The sequence below is a fragment of the Microtus oregoni genome, unplaced genomic scaffold, assembly GCF_018167655.1.
Source record: "Microtus oregoni isolate MIOR12 unplaced genomic scaffold, Mior012 000036F_ref0000092, whole genome shotgun sequence".
NCBI lineage: Eukaryota > Metazoa > Chordata > Mammalia > Rodentia > Cricetidae > Microtus > Microtus oregoni.
This window is the reverse complement of record NW_024543095.1, coordinates 12,467,466-12,476,835: the sequence shown is the minus strand read 5'-3', so window position 1 is coordinate 12,476,835 and position 9,370 is coordinate 12,467,466. Positions and strand designations below refer to the sequence as shown.

At 37.3% G+C, this 9,370-nt stretch overlaps 1 protein-coding gene across 1 annotated transcript in view; it reads left to right on the top strand.

The window, feature by feature from the left end:
• The first annotated feature begins 219 nt into the window (after positions 1 to 219).
• Positions 220 to 9,370, top strand: part of Slc8a1 (solute carrier family 8 member A1) — a 459,309-nt gene continuing 450,158 nt past the window's right edge. The window contains exon 1 of the mRNA XM_041631001.1: positions 220 to 316. The gene's annotated coding sequence lies outside the window, so the exon portion shown is untranslated. The remainder of the gene's footprint in view (positions 317 to 9,370) is intronic.

The following is a 9,370-nucleotide window of genomic DNA, read 5'->3' as shown; positions in this document are numbered from 1 at the left end:
TGTAGTGGCAGGGTTGTGGGTGGGAAACGGGCTGGCTGGAAGGATGTCTATATGTGTATTTTTATCACCCATGTGTTGGATGAGGCTGAGAGCTGCCAGATAGCTTTTCGACAGCTTGGAGTTACTGTTGGGAACAGGTCCATGTATGGAAGCGAAAGCCGAAAGGCACAGATAAGCTGGGAGCCAGCTATGCAGCCACGCTTAGAGACACTAAGGACAAGCGTCCCAAGTCCTTTCTTTCTGGTCAGTCTGGAGCAGTCATCAGAGCTGGTGGATTTTGCATCCAGCCCATGCAGACAGAGAAGGCTTGACAAAGGTAGGTGCAAAACTTTTATGAATTTATAAAAGAGATGATATGTTGTTATTCCCGCCTGAGCCCTTGATGTTCTTGAGTGATGGTGTCAAAATTTTTTGGAAAAAAAGAGATTGAGATTTGGTTGCGGTTGATGACTGATGTCTTTAACAGATAGTCCTTCACAAGGAAGAACAGTTTACCTACAGACGGGATGTGAAGACACAGATTGGCTAGCAAATTAAACCTCTTCTTTTCCCCCGGTCACTCACCATTCAGACTTGTGTAAACATGGTTCTTCCTTGATTTTTTCCAGCAAGTTTTGGAATGGGCTAAAGCGTCCCATGAGGCTCTGATACACTGTGTCGTTTAGGGTAGGGTAGGTGGGATGTGTCATTTTTCTTGCATGTTCTTTAGAAGCTAGCAAAAGCTCACGTGTGTGGCAAGAGAAGGTTGGTAAAAAGACATTATTATTTTTAGCAGCTGAAGTCAGTTTTGCTGTTTCATGGAAGCTCAGAGATTGATCACATCCTGTTCAAAGATTTTGTGGGTTGTTTTTACAAACATGTCCTGTGTAAGGTGAAGTAGCTAAAACTAGCTTTATGTCCTGGATTTTTCTGAGTACTTTTGGCAATTTTTTTCTTCTCTCTTTCTTGTTGAGGTTCAAAAACTTAAGGACTAGAAAGGAAATACCTCTATATATTATCATCATTTTTTCATCAGTTATATTTTGGAAATAGTGGGCTTCAAATCAGGAGTAAAAAATAGAAATAGGAAAGGCTTCAAATCAGGAGTAAAAAAAAAACTCAAAGCATGGGCAGGAAGACAAGAGTAACAATGCCAGCATCTATGAGACTCCTTTGTTTTTTGGGATACAGGTTAACCATCCAATCATTGCATTTTGAAATGGCGTTCCAGTTAATTACCAAATTGTAGTTACTAGATAAAGGTGTTCTATTAAAATTAGGACTGGAATAAAGTCTGTATCTACAAAACACTCCTGAAAGTTATGGGAGCAACGTACGGGCTATACTTGAAAAATACATGTGTTTTAACCAAGATTAAACTAAAGTAATTCATACAAAGGATGATGAAATTCAAAGTCGGGATTTATCTTGTTAAGGGAAATATGTGCATGATTAAAGTCAGATTTGAACCAATTCCCTCATTAAGTTTAGTTTTCAATTATGTGACATCACATGTTTGGAAAAGGGAGAAATATTTAGTGTGGTTTTTCTTCTTTATGACATGGGAAATAATGAATAAATAAGTATAGTCTGCAATGCTCAGCAAGGAATTGTTATCTGGATACATTAGATTTCTGGGGGGTAAGTTTGACAAACATAGCCAAAGTGTGCATAGTATTTTCTAAGCTGTGTGTGCTCTGCTTCACTTAAACAATCAAAAAAGACAGAAAAGGGGAAGATACACTTTTGTTTCAATAACACAATAGCCTTGCCATGATACTCACAACACTATAAGATGGATTTTACATTGAACTATTATTTAATCTACCTATTTACATTGGTAATATATTCAATTTATAACACAATAAAGTATTTTTTACTTCACTAAAAATACTAATATTTTGGGAGAGAGAAAAGAGAGGAAAGAGAAGGAAGTAGAGTAGAGGAGGGGAGAAGAATGGGGAAGTAGGGTAGAGGGAGGGGTGATGAGAGAGACTGTAAATTCTTTATTCTAAACTAACAGAGCAAAGCTGTCATAACTTTAGCTAAAGTAGAACAGGCCTAGAAAAGTACAAAAGAGTGACTCTAAACTACTTAATTAAACATTGCATACCAGCCGGCTTCCCTAAGCAAAGGCAGAGCAGGAGCCTCCACAATTCTCACTATGTAAACGGTTCATAGAAAGGAGACCACCAGCATTTGTGAGCAGATGCAATGCATACATGTCGTTGGCTACTTTTCTCTCATTTGCATACTGCCAAGCACATTTCAAATTTGTACTCCTCATGTGAAATGTCTACTCTTGGTTTTATATGTTTCTTTTGTGCTTTTTGTTTGTTTTTCCCCTCTAACAAACAAATTCAATCAATTAATACAAGTAATAGAAATAATGGCTACTATTTTTATGTGTAGTAGATTAACATTTATGGATAAAATTAATGACAGCAAAATTCTTGTCCTACTCCTTTATGACTTCTTTTTAAAATGTATTATATATTATTATATATGTATTATTCCTTGAAGTTTCATACATTTATAGCATTTATACTGGTCATCTCCATATACAACCACCTCCCTTCAACTTCACCTAAGGTACCTAAGACATCTCCCTCTCAGGTGATGTTCAACCCAAGAGAAAAATTCAGTTAGAGTACTCTGGTTGGCTATTTGCCAACTTGATACAAGCTAGAGTTATCTAAGAGGAACCTCCATTGGGTAAATACCTCCATCGGATTGTCTTTAGGCAACTCTATAGTACATTTTCTTGAGCAAGCTATGGGGAGCAAGTCAGTAATCAGTGTTCCTCCATGACTTCTGCTTCAGTTCCTGACTCCAGGCTCCTAACTTGAGTTCTTGCCATGATTTCCCTAAATGACGAAATGTGGCCTGCAAGGTTTAAGATGAAATAAATCCTTTATTACTCAAGTTCTCTTTTCTATCATGCCATTTCATCCCAGCAATAGAAACCCTAATTCAAAGAGGATAATAGAATCAGGTGACTCATGACTTCCTAAACTGGGAGATGTGACTCTGCATGTAGAATATTGATTCTAAGATCTTACTTTGGAAGAACTAAAGTGTTCTGTGTGAGAATGCAATTGATTTAATGATGTAAGTTAGAGTAACCTGAAGTCTGAGGCCTGTTCATGGTGACTAAGTATAGAGAAATGTTAGCTTATGTTCAGCTAGCACACACACACAGCTTTAATATTTCTGTCTCCATTTTAGAGCCAGAGAGAGTACATTGTGCTCTCCTGTGATTTATTATGGTATAATAGTTAGAAAGAGAAAGTGCTTCAGGAAGTTTGAAGGGGAATAATATTCTTGTATATGAAGAGAGTTTGTAGGGGGAGAAGGGTAAGTACTTCCCTTTCTGGAAATATGAACAATTTGGTTCATAGGAAAGCTTATCAAGATTTAGGGAAAAATACCATTGGTTATTCTAAGTAATAATAATAATAGTATTTATAATTATAAATAACCCCCCCCAAAAACAACTCTATTGGCTTAGGTAATTAGACTTGACACATTAGTTCCAGGCAGAACACCAAAAATCTCAAGAACATTAAAAAAAAATACAAACAGCGTAAGACTAGAGGAACAACCTACTGGGGAGGAATTTGAAGACAAGATAAGTGTTTCTGCAGGTCAGTAAATGACAGTGGAAATTCCCTAGACTCCTGGGTCATAAGTGAGCTGCCCAGCCCAAGAAACACCTCTCCACATGGTTAAAGTACATACTCTCTTGTGGACAGGTATTAGAAGAAAATTGTGTGTCAGGACATTATTCAAAATATTTTCAAACTACACAAATAGTAAAAGGGAGACCAGTTTAGGTAGCACTTACAATTATTAGTATGAATTGTCTTTATTTCCCCACCTACAGCTCCTGACTGAATCCCAGTTCTCAATTCTGTCTGCACCTTAGGGTCCTCAGAGGTGAAGCTCTGCAGCTCCCTGATAAACTGAATGCCCTGCTGAGGACCAGACTAGGGGACTCAGTTTCTGAACCCACCCCAGGAAACTGCAGCATGGAGACAAGACTAAGAACCAGCTTCTCTTGCAATAATAACATGGTAGTGTCGTTTGTTGTAACAAGAGGAATGGCATGTGTACAAATGAAGATTATAAAATAATAATAAAAGCCCAGGTTCCTAGTAAATGTGTGAAAACCCCAAGACTGTGAGGTAGGGAGAGTGAGGACAATTAGGGCTACATAGTAATATACTAGAGAGGGAAGGAAGCATGGAGGCACGGACAGAGGGAGGGAGGAAAGGGAAAGGATAACCTATATAAGTTTTGCTGATGCGAAGTTTCTGTTACACCTTCAGCATATGTAAATAAAACTTTCTCTATAAATGGAAATGATGTGGATATTTAAGACATTTCCTATTCTTTAGCTCAAATCCCATGTGAACCCTAGCCACAATTATTAGAAAATACAAAAACTATGCATATTGACATTATGATTCTTCCCTGTGACTGCTAAATGAAATTTCATATCATTTAACGAACCTACACAAAACCAACCTGAATGAGGATATTACTTCTGATAGCAATAATTTTCAAAACAGTGGGCAGATTTTTTGCCGGGCGGTGGTGGCGCACGCCTTTAATCCCAGCACTCGGGAGGCAGAGGCAGGCGGATCTCTGTGAGTTCGAGACCAGCCTGGTCTACAGAGCTAGTTCCAGGACAGGCTCCAAAGCCACAGAGAAACCCTGTCTCGAAAAACCAAAAAAAAAAAAAAAAAAACCAGTGGGCAGATTTTCTTTAATGAAAGATTATACCATTTTGCCTTTTATCTTTCTAGTAGAGATCAAGAACTCTGGAGAGAGCGTGTGTATAATTGTATGCAGAAATTATATTCATATTAAATTATCGCAAAACAAAATATATCAAGATGTATAAATATAAACCTCACTTTAGGGCTGTAGATGTAGCTTGGTGGGTAAAGGGATTATAAGCGTGGAAGTCTGAGTTTGGTCTCCAAAATGTGCTCTTAGCATCATGTCACAGTGCCCTGCCCTTGTAACGCCAGTATTGAGGGATAGAAACAGGAAGAGCACGGGGCAGGTCTGAGAGGAGGAACAGTAGTCAGAATACTGAGGGCTAAGGGTTCTTCATGTCCAATAGTGTGAGCTTTATCCTGGCTCTTTTGCATGTTGGTGACTATGTAATGTGAACAGTGAGTCCAGTCGTTCTGATTCTCTACTTTCTGTGAAATCGCAACCATCTTTGAAGGACAGGATGGCAGAATACAAAGAGTTTCTTACAATAACCAATTGGTTATGACATCATCTTTAGAAATTGTTTGGGTTTCTCCCAAGTCTCATTCTTTTTCTGATCACTAAATGTACTGAGAGGAGAGTGGTTACATTTTTAGGAATGTATAAACAACTTCCCTAAGTTTCTGAAAAGTCTCAGCACACTGGGATGAATTGTCTTAAGACCCTGGTAGATGATGAGCCTTGAATACTTCTTCTACTCTGAAGCCTACCAAGATGGGCCTGGACACTACCGCTTCCAGCATCAAGATTAATCACAGACATATATGTAATTATCAATGTTTTATTTTATTGGTTTTTATTTGTATGTGTATATGTGTTTCACCTATGTGTTTGGTTATGTATCATGTGTGCAGTACCCCACAGAGGCCAGCTACCTTGCTTGCAAGAGCAAAATGTGTTCCTAACTACTGAACTATCTCCCCGTAGTCTACATGTATGACTATTAGAAGACATAAAAATAGTATAAAATAAAGTCATAGGTTTATGGCAAAGAATCCAAGAACACTCAGTTTCATAAATAATTTGATGAATGGTGTATTTTTTGAGAAAAATGAGACAGAAGGATCCAATGAAGGGTTACTCATGATTATAACCAATAATAACATTATACAATATTGTAACTTCAGCCTTTGAGAGACAAGATGCAGTCTTATAAGTGACATTGTGTGACACTCTCAATAACAAGCCATTTAATTTAACATCAAGAAGCATAATTTGATTGAACTATCTGTACATCCTAACTACTTTTACTAGTGCATTATTCACATGTATAAAATACATTCTGTGAAATGAAAGCATTTTGTGTGTTGAAAGCCTCAGTTCATGTTCAGACAAATCCATGTTGAAATGCCAGCTATGCAGCTGGCAAACATGTTGGGGACAAGCCACTAAAATCTATCTCAATAACTATTGAATCCTTATATTTTCTGATGCCAATCCTCAGTAAATGGCATGTACTTCTGACAAATACTCTATGAGATAATCATTGTAGATGGTGATGCCATTGGCCAGATGATTAAATAATGTGCCCAAAGTCATATGGACAACTAACAAGGCAGAATTGGAAACTTGTACTTAGCTTCTGTGTTTCAATGCCCAATATTTCTTTCTTAGCCATACAATGTAAGAATAAATTAAATTAATATGTGAAAAGTCATCTGTAAAGGACCATCAAGGGGTAAGAACAAATGATGTTATTATTTAGGATTACATTTATTCAATTCATATGTTTAATAACCTAATCACTTAAAATGCCTCTTGCAAGTGTCAGCTAATTAAGACGAAATATTAATTGCTCTTTGGAAATTAATGCTTTCAAATCGTCATATGGACATTCCTCAGAAATGGGAGCCAAGCCATTTCTTTGTGACTACATTTCCATCCTTGCCACGCCTGTCAGATTGCTCACATTTGAATAGATTGTAGGGGATTCTAATCACCCTTCCCAGCACTCTTCAATGTCACTGAGCATGCCGATTTGGGCAAAAAAAAAAATGAGATAAGAATCTTTAAATGGAAGTATTATAATTCTCCCATACATGTTTAAATCCCATTTAAATTCTAATTCAAAAATCTAAAACCAAGAATAAGAAATCCACTTCATGTTCAACTTACATTTTAGATTACACTTATGAGCTCAGAACCCCTGGGAATTTAACATAAAATATGCATAAATATTTTGAGCCATGGATTTGGTTTAATAAAAATCATGATGAAATGTATTTTAACTAATGCAACAAAAAATTGGCCAGGTTTTTTTCTTAGAAGAGTGTAATGAAAACTTATGTCTTTTCTCCTTCAAGTTTGTCATGCAGATGGAGAAGACTGAGGCCAGTCCATTTTCTAACACTCCTGTTTGTCCTCACCACAGATTCAGGATCACTTGCTATTTTGTTTCCCTAAAGATGGCTTTGCTATTGTTAACTTAAGTACTCTTTTACTTTGAGAGAAAGATCTATTATGAAACAAACAGTAGAAATAGGAGACAAGAAAGAATATAGACACAAACAACAGAATACTTTCAACCCCTAGGTGTCTATAGACCTGAATAAGCTTCATTTAAAAACACCATCAGGAACCAGTACCAGATTAACAGTAAACAACAGAGTAAATCAAAAGAGATATAACATAACTGTCTGAGAAATTACAAACATTGAATGGTTGGTAGATTAAAAACACCTGCTGCACAGTCACAAGAACATGACTTCATGGAGGCCGTGAAAAGTCAAGTGCCTAGTTTGCATCTGTAATCTGTGTTAAAAGGGAGAAATGGGGGTGGAGGGAGGAAGAGGCCAAAGAACCCCTGGAAGTTCCCGTACAAGTTGAAGTGAACACAGAAAGACCTGTCTTAAGCAAGGTAGAAGGTGAGGTCAACACCCAAAGTGGTCTTCTGATGCCCATAAGTGCAGCAGGATTATGCATGAACGTGGACACACACACATGCACAACCCCAGTAAAAGAAAGACACTTCAAAAAAAGTCCCCCACACAATATGCTAAAAATACACATTCCAAGTAACTTAAGAAAAAATGAAACCTGAGCATTGTTAATATGTTCTTTATGATCAATCAATATATCTCAGATCCAATGGAAACGGCCAACACTACTTTGACAAGCATGGGCTAAATAGATACTTATGTTTCCAAGTTGTACCTATAAAGCTCCCCATCCTTCATAGTAGTTTTAAGCATAGATTAAAAAGAATATCATAATTACTTGATAAAATTATTATTTTTATTTTTGTTTTGTTTTAGAGACAGAGTTTCTCTGTCACTCTGGGTACTGTTGTGGAACTAGCTCTTATAGACCAGGCTGGCTTCGAACTCAAATAGATCCACTTGCCTCTGCCTCCTGAATGCTGGGATTAAAGGTATGCGCCACTACCGCCCAACTAAATTATTTATTTTCAATTGAATACATGATAAATATTCTTTTCAAAGTCTGATAAATGTATCTTAAAAAGTTAAGCAAGGCTACAAGCTTCAAACCAGTTTTCCCAAAACATGGTCTGAGGAAGGGTTCTTTAAATTTAGTAATGTAGATGATATTTGCCAAAGAGAAAGAAGGTCTATGCGATATTACACAAGCATCACGTCCTTCGCAGATAAGTGGAGTGCACACTATTACATCACCACAGAATATGTGGTTTGTGTTATGAGTCCTGGGAAATACTTTGCTGCACACTGGGATGAAATGGTTGTACTCTTGTGTGCAGGTCAGATGAACATTGTGATGCCAAGTGACTTACACTGGAGATGTAAACCCTCTAGATGCTTTCAAAATGAAGTTTCTATGTGACTATAAGTTCAATATAGCAGAGTTCATTTCTAGAATTATATTCACTTTGCTTCTTTGTCTATATTCATTGGCCTGGACCAAGCAAAACAAACCAGAATCTCAGAAATGGTAGGAAAGGAGGTCCTTTCTTCTGCGAGTGAAATTTGAGGTATGTTTAGGGATACTACAAGCAATGCTGATGCCTTATACTAAGATCTTGTTTTAGGGGAAAGGGTAGAGCAGAGTGAAATGATAGGTGTTTTCTATTTGCTTGCTTGCTTTTGGCAACAGCAGCACTGCTTGAAACATGGGCTTTCCATAAGGCAGAGGCACATTCTTAAACCTCTGCTGAAGCTCCACACGTGTGTTGGATGAGGGGGTGCTGAGCACTGAGATTGCAACTACATGTGAAATGGCAATCACAGAAGGATACAATGAAGCTTGAACCATGATGGAGGTTCCTCCACCAGTCAATGCACTTGAATTCGAAATATTTCTCTCCCTTAATGTATTTTCTTGTCTGGCTAGGAGCTATACTGGGGGATTTCTCGAAATGCTCAGCTTCTAAGAGTCTCTGATTCTATTACACCTTCTTTGCCAAAGGGAAGTAGATACCCTGCATCCATATTCATCAAAAGTGTGCACACATATGTCAAAAGCAAGTGTTTGCCAATCAAATTATCTAGGAGGCAATATGGTAATTTGCAATCTTATTTTAAAATATCAATCTTCTAAAGTGAGCAAAAGTATGTAGTATACCCAATTTTCTAATTTGGGTTGAAAAACTAAAATAGTATAAATGTTATACTTAGAGTGTATTCATTTA